The sequence below is a fragment of the Pongo abelii genome, chromosome 9 (assembly GCF_028885655.2).
Source record: "Pongo abelii isolate AG06213 chromosome 9, NHGRI_mPonAbe1-v2.0_pri, whole genome shotgun sequence".
Classification (NCBI taxonomy): Eukaryota; Metazoa; Chordata; class Mammalia; order Primates; family Hominidae; genus Pongo; species Pongo abelii.
Genome location: NC_071994.2, coordinates 113,059,193 through 113,074,759, shown reverse-complemented (window position 1 = coordinate 113,074,759; position 15,567 = coordinate 113,059,193). Strand labels below are relative to the sequence as shown.

The window sequence follows — 15,567 nt, the reverse complement described above, 5'->3', positions numbered from 1 at the left end:
TAAATTATGATTTTTATTTACCAAAGCATTATATAGTTATTGTAAAACACAGATATGCAAATCAAATAAATTTTAATTACCTAATATCCTACCAGGCTGAGGCAAGAATTATCAAGCTTTTAATGAATACATAGTCTTCTATAACCTACTGTTTTTCCTTTGATATTCCTCTGCAATTCTTTTTAACTTTTTATATTTTTCAAAACTTGATTAAAATAATTAGGCCTTAAAAGTTACTAGCAAAGATAATCTTTTAAAGAATTATACATTTAAGAAAAATGTATAGGCTGTACTTACTATTAATTTCAAAGCTTAAGTATATGATTAACTAAATAATAGTTTATCACACATTTAAAGTTTACTTTGGTGTCAAAAATCTCTAGAAAATTATCCACAACTTTGAGGATTCTGGTTTGGTAAGTGGTAAGACTTCTGTAGGTTCTGATATTAACTTAATCATTTCCCTTTTCTTCTCTCTGATTTCTATTTCTCTAAGGTATCCTTACATCAGAGAGAAGATAGAAATAGCTATAGATCAAATTTTAAAAAATCCAAAAACTTAGCAGAGTATTGAAACACAATAGAGATTCAATTAATGCTAATTTCTTTACTTCCATTTTCCTTCTCTAATCTAAGAACATAGAAGCTACCCAGGTTTATTTTTTTCCTAATTAGATGAAGATATTTTTCCTTCTTCCTTCCTCTCCCTCATCTCCCTTTCCTTCTTTCCTTCTTTCTTTTCCTTTCCCTCCCTTCCTTCCTTCCTTCCTACCTTCCTTTCTTCTTTCCTTCTTTCCTTCCTTCTCTTGCAAGAATTATTATACTTATCCTTCTTCTCTCTAGCTGGATATTTAGATAAACTACTTATTGCTAATTAAGTTTGGATATTTATTACTTTTAGCAAGCACTCAATCAAGAAATATTTAAACCTAGTATGTGCTGACAACTGTGCTTGGATCTGTTGGACAAAGGGACGGTAACAAAAAAGTGAGACAAAGTATAAGTAACATCTGCTTTGATTTACAAATTACCTCTACAGTTCTCTCAAAAATAATATTTCCCCCCCCAAGTCCTGCATCTCTTTCACAGAACATTGCATTCTGAACAGAAATTAGGTTTTAACTCATTTCTATTTTTTTTTCTTTTTTTGTATTTGGCCTAAGAGGGCTAAGGTAGGATTATGTATCTCTCACTTTTTCTCATAATGTTGGGTGAAAAAAAAATCCTGACTCCCTGGATCCCAATTGCTACATTATAAATATGCAAAAATGCAACCGGAAGGTCTTTGAACAAAATATTATTTGGCTTCTTATTTTAAATATTCTCCTTATGTGTGTCATTTAAAAAACTCATATGGTTTTGGGAAATAACCTTATTTTAAAAATATACCTTTCTTCAAAAAAACCAAAAACAAACAGACAAAATAAATAAATATACCTTGCTGAGATATTATCTTACCTTGCTGCTGCTATTTCTCTCTTTCTGTCAGTCTCTTCCTCTCTCCCTCTCTCTCTCTCTCACACACACACACACACACACAGACACACACACTAGAACACACACCGCACAATCACTTAATCTCATCCTCTTGCTTTGAGGACAAGCTTGGTAGCAAGTTTGGGGACAAATTGAAAAAATGGCCATGTAGCCAAAGAAACCAGATTGCAGCTTTCATCTACCAAGAAACAATCGTATATAGATGAGAAAATATTGAACATTTCTGACAGTAATTTAATGTGATCCATTTAAAAGTCAAATGACAGTTTTAAATATGGAAATTTTAGTTTCTCATCCACATCAACAGATATTAAAATTTCTACAATTCCTTATGGCTATGTCAGTCTTGATGTGCATAATGCCTTTTAAAAATAAGACTCAGCAGAAAAATCTCCATACTAATCTGGAGCTTTGGAAGAAACAAAATTACTTTTTTATGACAACTGAATAGCTTCTTAAATCATTAAAGTGCTCCTTCATTTTAGCCATTGGTTGCAGCTGAAGGCTAGATCTTGAAAACTGAAGTATTTCTAGCCTAAATATTGGAAGAATAGCCTGGTAGTTTGAGGCTGGAAGGACTCTTGGAGCCATCTTCTCCTTCTAGGCCCAGACTCCATTTCTCAATAGACTTGTCCAAAGCCTTATAGCCAGTTGAGGCAGGGTTGGGCTGAGAACTCATGCCTGTGATGTTCAATCCAATCCTATCCCATGTGCTAAGTTGTTCTCTCAGTCCTGGACAGCTGTAGCCTCCCTCAGTGTCTTCTCTGAGATCCATTCAATATTGTAAAAGGTCCATTTCTATTGAAAGAGAGAGTGTCAATATCAGAGCAGGAATAATGAATCCTACCCCAAAGTTCTTAGGCACAGAAATACAATTCTCACGCATAGACATAAACGCAATGTTAATGTGATAGTTTGTCTTCAGTACAGTATATATAATGCTTTCTCTAATAAATTTCACTAATATTAACTGGATGCGTGGAAGCAAGAACCAAATCATACAAAAGAATGGTGAGTCCTAACTATGAAAACAGTAGAATTTCTTTACCTAAGATACCCATAACTATGGCTTTTAATTGTTTTCTGTTTACTTAAAATCTTTACATAAGCAAAGCATCACACTTTTGCAATTTGCTCTTGATTCTTGCCTACTCCTAGGAGCTTAATTTGCTACTTTAGAGAGAGAAACTTTGCATAAACATGGTCTCTTCCTCCAATTTTTTTTTCCCTATAAACAGCAATTATGTGATTTTTTTCTTGTGTCTTATTTAGACAATTGAGAATGTATGTGTAGTACTAAACGTTTCTCTTTTTGAAATATAAATAACTTGACTTCCTTTGTTGACATTTTCAATTCTCCAAAAATTGAGGAAACAATGAGGGATTGGCTTTCTGGAACTTAATTCTAAGCAAAAGAAATTTAGAGTGAGACTAGATTTCTTAAGTGCAATTAATTGGTTAAATCTATATTTATGTTTTGTTTTAGGAAATAATAGTTAAGAATAGAGAAATCTGATGTTTATTATTATTGGATAAAAGCATGCCAAAGAGTAGTAAAAGGTGCTGTAAAGACGTGACTTGACTTTCAAAGGAGGTGATTGAAGATTGGCTTAGAGGTGTTAGCAGAGAGCCAAGAGAATGCCGCTCTCTCATCCTCTCAGGCCAGAAATACAGGAAGCTAGAGAAAAAAGGAGTGCCAACTTGAAGATATCTCTAGAGAATGGTGTTCACTGGGGAAAAGTTTAGGGTTAATTTTGTGAGTACATGTTTAGCTGGAGCTCGCAACCCTTTACAACCCTTTTTCAGAGAGGTTTCAAATATAAGCTCATTTGATCAAACACATGGGGATCTCAGGCAATGATGTTTTTATTGGCATTTCCTTAGAGTAGTATCAAGTATAATTGTTTCAATGTTGTTGAATATTAAAGATGGAAGAAAGCTAGTTCTATTTAGTCTCTTATTCTGACTTTGCCAAGATACCATAAATATTGTTACTCCCACATTTCTCACCATTCTCCAAAAGTCAAATCACAAGTATTGATTAAATGTCTATTTATGCATTTAATTAACTGGGATGGAGGTTCCAGTGGAGAAATAGACATTTGTCCATCTTTTTCCTACATTATACCATTGTTTATTTCTCATGTCTCTGACTTTACCCCCTCAGCCATCCTTCTTTACCCCCTTAGTCATCCTTCACTCATTTGCTACTTGTGAACTCTTCCTTGTTCTTCAAAACTTCAGCTTAAATTTTACCTTCTTTTCCATGTCTGCCCAGATTCAGCTAAGCTGAATGAACCCTTCCTCCTCCTTGTTTTCAAAGAAATGTGCGCAGATTGCATGTCATGGCGCTTCTAAATGTTGTATTGCAGTTACTTGTTTACACGCTCTATCACTACTATGTTGTCAAGTCATGTCTGAGTCATCTCTGCCACTGTCTCCAACCTTAGGTCTTATTAGAATTTGATGACTGTTTGCCTTGAGGAGCTTACTGTTTAAGCAAGAAGCATGTTTAAAATAATAAAAAATTATAGGAGGCAATAATGAATTCTTTAACTCATTTAGCAAATTTTTTTACTAATTGCCAATCTTGGCCTTAATATAGAAATGAATAAGACAGACTTGTTACCTGACTTCATAGGCTTTAAAATTTGAGCTTAGAGATAGGGGTTTTTTTTCTTTTTCTTTTTTTTTGGAGATGGAGTCTCACTCTGTCTCCCAGGCTGGAGCTCAGTTGTGCGATCTTGGCTTGCTGCAACCTTCACCTTCTGGGTTCAAGCAATTCTCCTGCCTCAGTCTCCCAAGTAGCAGCTGAGATTACAGGTGTGAGCCACCATGCCTGGCTAATTTTTGTGTTTTTAGTAGAGACAGGGTTTCACCATGTTGACCTGGCTGTTTTTGAACTCCTGACCTCAAGCGATCTGCCCACCTCAGCCTCCCAAAGTGCTGGGATTACAGGCGTGAGACATCCCACCTGGCCTAGAAATAGATATTAAGTAACAAAGTATAAAGATGGCTTGTGATTAGCGAGAAGACAGAATGGAGAATAGACACAGGGCACAGCATGTTCAAAAGCCCTGAGGCTATAAGAAGATTAGTCCTTTGGATAAACAGAGAGGATTGGTGTCAGTGACACAGGGATAGATGGAGAATGGCAGGAGATCAGCTGGGCAGAGGTCAGATCATATAAAGATTTTTAGGTTATGTTAAAATGTCTGGAATTTATCTTAAAATCAAAGGAAAATCACTGAAGAATATTAAGCAGGACTTCAATAGATCAAATTTATTTTTTCATTTGTTTTTTTTTAAACAGTTATTTCTGGTTGCTGCATGAATATTAGATATGAGGAGATAAATTAGGAAGGTAAAGGATGATTCCAACTCATGTTAATGGGTATGTTTAGGTTATATCATGTGTAATGTCAATGGTAATCGAGGAAGTGGATGGATTTGAGAGACTTTTAGGAGCTGGAATCCACCATTTTTAGAGATTCTATACAGTATTCAAGTAGCTCATATAAAAAGGCAAATAAAACATTTAGCTCAGAAGCCCATAAATGTTCTCTGTGACTCGGAATCTCTTACTAATTAATGCAATAGATTAAAAAAAAGGTCTAAAAAAGTTTTAGTTTTCTGCCATTCCCACCCCCATTTCCCTCCATCCCACACTTGGAGCTAAATATAAACCAACCCATCTGACTAAGACTGGCAAAGCTCTTTCTAAGAAGCACTAGATGGCAGCAGAGGAATTCCTTCACCTCAGCGGAAAAAGGTTCTGCATAAGGGGACTGTGTAGGAAAATGGCCAAGTTCCAGCTTTCCACTGTTACCTGAATTAAAGGCAGAGAGAATACAAAAGAGGAAAAGTAGCATGGTTAGCTAAATGCTGCTTCATCAATTCAACCTGCTTGGTATTCATGTCACATGGAGAAAAGGTTTTCCAAGTGCGCTTGTCTCTTGTTTGATCAGGTAAATGCATTTCTGTTTTCTTTATAAGCCACAAAATTAATTTCCATTAAAGAAACCCTAAATTTTCCTTGCTGAATTTCATTATTGAATTGGGGATTAGTCCTGTAGGAAAAAAAATCTGTCCTCAGGCATTATTAAATTATAGTCAGAAATGCAGTAAATGTTTTAAAATAGCCCATTCAAAGAAAAATAGTACTCACCTGCCCACAATACTGACAATAATATTGAAATATTTACAAGTAATTAACAAAATCAGTAATAGTGTGCTATATTCCAAATAAGGTGTAAAATAAAAAAAAATTAAGAAGAAAAAATATAGTACAATCTCAGGTTCTTTAGAAGTAAGTGGTTAACCTTTCATGTTGCTCACTCCTTAAATATTTAGCATTTGACTTGTTTTTTTCATTGTCTTGAACTCCTTTATCTCCTGTATATTAAAAGTAATTCATTAAATTTTTTTTTTCTGTATTTGAACTTGGGCTTTTCCCAACTATTAGCTCATGCTAACTCTTTCATGTCCTAAGTAATGCTTTCTTCATTTACCTGCTAGCAGATGTTCTTATTAGGTTTTGATATTGTTACTATGCAACATTTGCATAATGGGTTATAGGTTGCAGAATTTTTTTACCTATATTATTTCATTTATTCTTTGTACCAATATGTTATGTGAGGATCGTTATTACACCCGTTTTACTGACGAGAAAAAAAATTAGAAAGGCTAAGTAACTTTCCCAAGGTCATACATCTTTTAAGTAATGGAACTTTGACATGAACCTAGGTCCTTTGCCTTTAAATTATAGGATCTTTCCACTATTACTCACTGATTTCCAAACAAATTGTGTGTTTACAAAATTAAGTTTACTTACTAAAAAACCCCCGAGCCATATAAAGCAGAAAAAACAATAGCTCACTGTGTTTAAGGACAATGGGAAGCCACTAGAGGGTTTTAAGACAAGGTTTGATATGACGTGCATTTTATGAAAGAGACCTGTGATTTCAGTGTGGAAAGTGGCTTGAAGGCAGCAAGAGTGGATCTGGGGGGTTGATTAGGTGGCTATGTCAGCAGTTCAGGAGAAAGAGGAGGCTTTGGGTGGTGGCAATGGGTATCATAAACAACTGGCAGATTTGAGAGACATTTGGGAGTTAGATTGAGTGGGCCTTGGTGATTGACAGCAGACTCGGGATAATGGAAAAAGGGTGTCAAGGATGAACTTTGGGATGAGCAACTGGGTGGGTGGAGGTGTTATTTAAGGAAACAAAATATTGAAAGAATATTTGATTTTTCCTGTAATGTTATTTGACCACCATTTAATTAATTGACAAACGTCCTTGTTAAAATAAATTCTTTTATATTTTAAACTACAGTTAAGAAAGGCTGAACACTTTTGCCTGGAATATTCTTTCCCCAACCTACAAACCTAAGCTTAATCTATCTCTTCCAAGAAATCTATTTCCCAGCTAGAAATCTTTTTCCCAGCTGGAAATAGGTTGTTCTTTCCCATGGCACCGTGTTCATGCCTCTGGCACAGCTCTTGTCATATTCTGCCTTTACTTTGGTGCTTATACCTACTGCCCCAAATAGACTATGATTCTCATGAATTATATTTTAATAAATATATACTGAATAAACACTTGAATTGATTTTCACTCCCGTTTTCCTTCCATTTTAGAACAAGTAAGATGGTCTTTCTATTAAAAAGGGAAAATTCCGCATCACAAACAAGAAACTTAAGCCAAAGATGTATGCAGGGCATTAGTAGACACTTAGAGTTCTAATCCAAATTATTTAAGTTCTAGCTCCAGATACTTGATTTTATAGACCAGTGAAGAGATTTTAGATGTGATCTCAGGGCTACAAATGATAATCTTTTGGAAATCATAGAGAAAGTCAGATGACTCACATGGATGGAAATGAGAGAATGTCACAATTCCAAGTGAGAAAAAGTGGTAGGTTCCAGAAAGAATAAATCACTAATTTCTATTCAAATCATAAAATAATAAATTAACTGATTATTTAACTTATTCCAAAAAATATTGACTACTGAGGGTACAAAGATGAGTAAGATATTGATCCTGCTCTGAAGGAAGCCACAGCCTCTTAAGGGGAGACAGAGATGTGAAAAAATAAATAGAATATGATGTGACCTGTATCATAATGGAGGCATGTGTATACTGCTACGTGAATACAAACGAGAGAGAAATTAATTCTGTCTGAATATGTGGTCAGGGTAGCTGTAGACAGGAGGTAACATTTGAGTTAGTCTTTAAATAATGAATAGGAATTCCCCAGTAATCAAGTGGGAAAGAGCATCACAGGCAGGCAAAAATGCATAATGGAGTTAATGAAAGAATTACAGTGTCCGTCTGAGTAGGTGGAGTGGAGGATGTGTGGAAGAAAATGGCATGGGGTGACCTGGAAGGACAGGCTAGAACTGAGATAGAAAAGGCCTGGCCTGGAAGCCATAACAAGAGATTAGAACTTGATTTTGTAGAAAATTTTAAGGTACATTTTAAAAACATCTGGTTTATAAACCTGCAGGAAAAACATGTAGATGGATAAGAATACTCATACTGTCTGGCAGAGAGGGATGCTCAGTGAATAAATAATGAATGAACTTAGGTTCATAAAAAAAGTTTTTCAGCAAACCTGATTTATAATATTTATGATATAAAATAAATGTGTAAAAACCAGTAGCTTTTTTTTATACTAGAAGTGAACAACTGGAAATCATAATGGAAACAATGCCCTTTACAAGAGCAACAAAACTTAATCTACCTATGTGCGTGCTTATAAGAAATAAACTAGAACCTAGAGAAGTAAAACAGCAAAATATTAATAAGGGATATAAAAGATGACTTATGTATTTGAAAAAATATGCCATGCCATTGGATGAGAATACCTAACATTTAAATATGTAAATTCTTATAATTTATTTAATATTTTAATGTTACTTCAACGAAAATCTCAATGACTTTTTTTCCTCTGCAGAAAAGAATAGTTTAAATTTCTTCTAGGGGAGTATTAAGAATATCCAAAAGCAATTTGATAATAAAATTACAAAAAACAAATAGAATGAGACTTCTGTTTCCTAAAAGCAAAACATATTACAAGACTATAATAACTGAAATAGTGTGCTACCAGGACAAAACTGGACGCAAAGATCATTGGAACATCAGAAAAAAACTCAGAAATATACTTCAATATATAAATAAGACATCATGAAAAATTAATGGGAAAAATTATTTAAATGCAAATTAAATTAATTAAAGTTGTTTTGCCCTTTAATAGTGATAAAATTTTAGTTAAACAAGGGGAATAAAATTAAGAGATACATTGTTCAACATGGTGGCTATAATTAATAACATATTATGTTTTTGAAAATTGCTAAAGGGGTAGATTTTTGGCATTCTCATCATTGAAAAACAGTGTTTGTGAGGTAATATGTATGTTAATTAGCTCAATTTAGCCTATTCCACAATATATACGTGTTTCAAAGCCACATGTTGTACATAATAAACATATACAATTTTTATTTTTCAATTAAAAATAAATTTAAAAGAAAAAAGAAGCAGGAAAATAGCAAAAGACTGAAAAAGATTGCAATAGTACTAGAGTTTGGTTGTGTTTTACAGTTGGCAGGAACATAAATCAGTATAACTGTCTGGAAAGAAAATTGTAAATATATACTACGGACCTCCAGATTTGGTCCATTAATTCACAATTTAGGATTCTATTTTAAGGAAATTTAAAAAGTTAGGTAAGCATGATAAGTTGATCTCTGAATTATTTATATTATCAAAAACCTAGAAATAACCTGAATGTTAAATAATGCTGGAATGATAATTAGAGATTTTCAAACTTTTGAGAAAATTCAATGGAAGTCTTTCCAAGTCTTTTGTTACTTTCTAAGTAACAAAATCTTACATAGAACTTTAATATTTAAGACACTTAGCAGATCTGTTCTGAGGATGGCAGAGTCTGGAGTGTGTCCACCCACCGAGTCCTTCCTGGGCTCTTTGCAGTAGATCTTGCAGAGAGAACTCCAAAGAACTCTATGACTTTGACAGCACAGTTTGCAAATCATTCCATTAAACACATCCTCCTTGCAATCTATATGACACATGATATTTGCAAAAATACTTGGAGGTTTGAGAAAACTTTATGACAAAAATTAAGTAAAATATAAAATACAAAGTTGTAAATATAATTTTATGATCTCAGCTATCAAAAATACATCTGGGAAAAAAGATCGAATCAGAATACAAAAAAAATAGATTATATCTGGGTAGTAAGATTATAACTAATGTTTGTTTCATCTCTATACTTTTTTGAATTTCTCAATCTTCTTACAAGGAGGATGTATTTTGTTTTGTTGAGAAATAAAAATGTGTGTGTGTGTTTGTGTGTATGTATTTAAAGTCTGTTTTGCCAAACAGACATCATTTTTTTTTTTTTAATATGTTGCTGGGTTGGTGGAAATGCTGTAGTCCTAGCAATCTTATTTCAGCTCAGAGTTTGACAGAATTTCTCAGGTATTTTATTACATCAAATGGACTGTAGACTGAATGAAATACAGTTAGGTAGAGTCACGATTGAACAGTGCACTCAGTTACATTTATTGAACACTCACGATTTGCCAGGTCCTTTGCTGGGCACTGAAGATGTGAAGTGAATAAGATGGGATTCCTGCCATCAATGAGGCCCAGTCCAGGGATCAACAAACATGAGTGCAAATACCCATAGTTCCACAGTGATAGGCATCCACTGGAGGTATGTCAAAGTGTTCTGGAACCTTGAGGAATGACTGGCCTTGGGCCAACATCATAGAGGAAAGAACTTTTTGTATCCACTTTCTTTATGTAAAGCACCATTTTAAATATCTTGTTGCATCAGTCAAGGGTCATACTTGCAAGCAACAGAGGCAGACTATGATCATGCAGAAAAGGAGTTTTATCCAGCCTGAGTGATAGAATGAGACCCTGCCTCATATATATATATAAATCTTATCTTATATAAATAATATGATATATATCATATATAAATAATATATATTTTATATTTATATAACTATATCTTATATCTTATTATATATGATAATATCTTATATATAATAAGTTAAATGTTAATATATGAAGCATATATAATAATAAATAAATAAATATATAAAATATTACGAAAAGACATTGTATAGTTTTTTGCCTGAAGAGCCAGGCTTGAGACTGAGTTTCTAGGAGCAATATCTAAAACCTTGCTGCAGAACTGGCTCCAGTGAATAGAGCCATCACCGTGACTGATACTGCTATATCAGGATTCAGTCTGGCTACCACTCAGCCCCTGAAATACAGTGTGTCTCTAACAGCATCATCAACAAAATAATCGCCGTGATATGCATCCTTCTTCAAGCTACCTCTTTAGGATTGAAGTCTAGGGTAGGTGAGTAAATGTGGTTGCTGGAGCCTCAGTTACATGCCTATGCCCCAGCTGTAATGAGGCTGGAGTGTTCTTTTTTTTTTTTTTTTTCACTTGAATAGACAGGACTTATAAGACTGGGCACTCTATACACAGCATAGGTGTTCAAAATATGCTAGATAAACAGAAAACCTGACTGATGTCCACCATACACGTTATATCATTTAATCCTTATGATAGCCCTGTGCAGTATTACATTTTCTCAATTTTTAAGATGAAGAAACTAAAGATTAAAGGAGTCAAAAAAATGTGCCTAAGTTTCCAAAGCCAGGATGTGGTAGAGCAAGGAACTGAAGTCTGTCTGGCTCCAAAACTCATACACTGGTAACTAAGTACATACCACGCTATGACTCACAGAGGAGGCGCAAACTTTGGCAAAACCCTGAAAGGATAGGAGTTTTCAAGTTCACTGAGGCTTGAACAAGTGTTCACTATGAAGGAGCAGGAGGAGATAATGCTGGAAAGGTAGTATTAGAGACTGAATATGTATCCCTCCAAATTTATATGTTGAAACCATAATCCCTAATGTGATGGTATTTGGAAGCTATTGTCTGACTCCAAGCAAGAAAATGATGAGGATTTAGTTATATAAAAATGGTTAACTGTTTTGTGAAAACTTAGAGAGACTTCTCTGTGGACAGCTGTACATAAAATCCAGGTGTTCAATTACAGGATAGGTAAGGTTCACGTGATTTGAAGAAATTCATATTTGGGTGTTCTGTGGACTGTTAATTTTACTAACAAAATGAAGTAGCTCTAGAAGCCCTTTTAGGTTGAGCGAATAGAAGCACAGTGTTTCCTCAGGGAAGTGTAACACACTCTGCTTTTCTCTGGTTGAGTTGTAAGTAGAATACTGCTTCAAACCTTAGGTGGTATGTATAAAAATATATCCATGTATAGCTAAAGAAAAAGGGCATTTAGGAGAAGGGTGATAGGACAGTAAAATGCTAGGGGATTATTTCACATACGTAAGAGGGAGGATCAGAGCATGATACTGCTTGAATCAGATTAGAGGAAGACAGAATAAATGTTTTCAAATATTTGGAAGGCCAGCATGTGAAAGAGTAGTTAGATTCTCTCTCTCTCTCTCTCTCTCTCTCTCTCTCTCTTTCTTTCTCATGCTCCCGAAGTCAGAAAGAAGACTATTGAGAAGGAGTTAGATTTGGACTCAGTTTAAAGAAGGAGTCAATAACAACTTGAGCTGTCTAAAAAGGAAATGGCTTTGCCTCATAAGGCAGAGGGGCATAGACAAAAGCTGGAGAACTATCTGCCAGAAGTTCTGTAGGAGAGAATTCTGCATGGAAGCCAGAGGCTGGCGCCGGGAATGGGTAATGGATGAGGGGAAGATGGAGGAGAATGAGCCATTTGAACTCTAAATTGTCTTAAATTCTAAGAGTATACAATACCACATAATCAGATTTCACCATCTTAATTATTCAAATGATTGGGATAAATTATTGAAAAAAAAAAGTAATGGCCAAAGGACTCTTGAGGCCACAGCAACTTCTGGGAGATTGAAAGAGAAAAGGGTGATACAGTAGTCACCTGTGAAAAAAGCATTCAGACACTCTATCCTTTTTTAACATCTGAGTTTTCTTTCTCTGGGCTTACTGGGCAACAGTGAGACTTCATAGAAGGAAAATGCGTTTTGATTGATTGAAAAGCAAAGAGCAATGAAGAGTGCACAATGTTGGATAAGACGCTGGTATGGAAAGAAAGGGGAAAAAGGGCTAGAAATTCTTTCCCAGGAAGAGCAGGTAGTGGTGAGACAACAATAAAATTACTAATAATTACTTTTATAATTGTTGAACATTTATTATGTGCCACATACACTGTGCAAAATGTTTTGCAAACATTGTTTCAGTTCACCTTCACAAAATCCCTAAGAGAGGAGGACAGGGGTATCTAATCTTTTGGGTTCCCTGAGCCATATTGGAAGAAGAATTGTTTTGGGCCACACAAAAAATACACTAACAATAGCTGATGAGCTTAAAAAAATGGCAAAAAAATCTCATAATATTTTAAGAAAGTTTACCAATTTTTACTGGGCCGCATTCAAAGCCATCCTGGTCTGCATGCAGCCTGTGGGCTGTGGGTTCGACAAGCTTGCCCTATGAGGTAGTATTAATGTCATCCACTTTTTATAGATAAGAAAATGGACTCTTTGAGTTTAAGTAGCTTTCTAGTAAGTAGCACTGGGATTATTAAATGGACCACTTAAATATATTATCCAAAGATTTTCAGTATCCAGAGTTCATCCACAGGAGTGCATAATCCAAAGTTTTTATAATTGAAAGCTATTTTATTATGTTAATATTAATTAGTCTCCAAAGATCAAACAGATTTCTCTCTCAATAGTGCTTTCTCTAATCCACTCTTGTCTTTCTTAGATAAAGCAGTGCTGTAGCTGTATAGCCAGATGGATACAGCTTGGATTGACAGGGGCCCTCTATGTTTATAAAGAATAGTTTCTTGTTCATCTACCCATCTGCTTGGTATCCATGCGACCATGAAATGGAACAGCTTTTGCATATTTATACTCTTCTTCTTCCTGCCATGCAGAGATGGGGAATTACATGGTCATTTAGAAGTTTGACTGTCCATTTAGGAACATCTCATAATACCCAACAGAATAAAATTACAGAAAGAGAACATTTTCCTTCCTTCTTTTTCTTTCTTGGTGTTATAGTTAATCATATGGGTATGATTTGGATTGACTAAGACTCCTTCCTGTAAGCAGCTTACCTTAGCTTGCAAATCAATTCTCCAAATGATTTGGCTTAGCACAATTCTTGTTGATCCACAAATTCACAGTGTTTCTGCCCATCCCTTTTATTTTGGCTTGATTAATGACCCTTTTGCCTTCTATTTAGTTTTGTATTGGTAAGCCAAGGGAATAGGAAACATCTGTTCATAGCAAGTACTCCTGGAGTTTCAACAGACAAAGATTACTCACCCTATAAATTAAGACATAATACACATTGATACTATATCACAGAGATTGTATAAAAAATGCTTTTTAAAAAAATATTATAGTTAAACAATTTTACTAAGAATGTTGTTGCCATGACCATCCAAGTCCAGGGACAGCATTAAAGAATGAGTGTTTCTCAATGATTCTTCTAGTCTATTAGCCTCACTGAAGGTCTGTATACTCCCTTCTCCCCCCACACACAGCATTGGCCAAAGTCAGCCACTGCTGACTTTCACACTTGCCTTTCCATACTGCATGCGTGCAGCCCTTTAGTGAATTATTTGGCCTAAATTTGCCTGGACCCAAATAGCAGCAGCAGGAAGGTGGAGAACAGACAATGCCATCTCCTTTCAGGGAGTAATCTGACCACAGCCATCAGGCCTTGCCGAACCTCTTGCTTTGTACTGCTCCTCTTCCCTCTGCCTATTTTCTAGTGAGAAGTTACTAATTTCATAGCCAGACATGAAATCTAATTAATTCTCAGACTCAAGAAATGTTAGTACTAGAAGAGACATCACCTCCTCAGATTAGAGCAATATTTTTCAAACAGCAAGTTGTGACCCATTAGTGAGTGTTAAAATCAATTGACTGAGTTGTGATCAATTAAATATGGTCGGCTGGGCGCAGTAACTCACGCCTGTAATCCCAGCACTTTGGGATGCCGAGGTGGGTGGATCACATGAGGCCAGGAGTTTGAGACCAGCCTGGCCAACATGGTGAAACCCCATCTCTACTAAAAATACAAACATTAGCTGGGTGTGGTGGCAAGTGCCTGTAATCCCAGCTACTTTGGGAGGCTGACGCAGGAGAATCGCTTGAACCCAGGAGGGAGAGGTTGCAGTAAGCCGAGATCCCACCACTGTACTCCAGCCTGTGTGAGAGAGGGAGACTCCATCTCAAAACAAAAAAAAAAAAAAGAAAAAAAATTAAATATGGTCACACATTCTCTGACTCTCATTATTAAGAAAAAGGAGTCCGTGTTACCTCTTGAATCTGGGTTGGCCTTAGTAATCGGTTTGGCTAATAGAAGGCATCAGAAGTGTCATTCTGGGACTTTGGAGGCCAGGTCATAAGGAAGCTTGCAGGTTCCGCTCAGGTGTCTTGCAAAGCTCATTCTTGGGACACTCTCTGTGGGAACCCAGATGCCAAGCTGTGAGAAACCAGACCACATGGAGAAGCCAAGTATAGCTGCTTAGTCAACAACCAGATCTGAGCTCCCAGCTGCCAGCCAGCATCTATTGCCAACCGTATGAGTCCTCTAGGACATCCAACACAAATGAATCTTCAGAAGTCTGCAGCCTCAGCCTTCTGACTACAAGCGCGTGAAAAACTCCAAGCAAGAACCACCCAGTGGGGCCATTCGACCCACAGAAACTCTTGAAATAATATTAACATGTTGTTTTTAATCTCTAGGTTTTGTTATGCAGCACTATGTAACCAGAACATAGATCAAGATTTTTTTTTAACAAATTAGAATAAAATAGAATACAAAATAATAGAGGGATATAAAGGGTAAGTGCTATTTTGTAAAACTTTGAATAGTGTGTGTGTGTGTGTGTGAGAGAGAGAGAGAGAGAGAGAAAGACAGAAAGCTGAGTTGTGATGTAAAATGCTTTTTCTTCTTTTGAAAGAACAGATTTATAGATCTATTACCCGCA

At 35.6% G+C, this 15,567-nt stretch overlaps 1 long non-coding RNA gene across 1 annotated transcript; it reads right to left on the bottom strand.

The window, feature by feature from the left end:
• Window positions 1–1,710: 1,710 nt before the first annotated feature.
• Window positions 1,711–10,328, bottom strand: LOC129048763 (uncharacterized). Its single transcript, XR_008511360.1, has 2 exons — window positions 10,097–10,328; window positions 1,711–2,295 (listed from the first exon to the last, which is right to left on the bottom strand). It is a non-coding gene; the product is annotated as an uncharacterized LOC129048763 (long non-coding RNA).
• Between the last annotated feature and the right edge of the window lie 5,239 nt (window positions 10,329–15,567).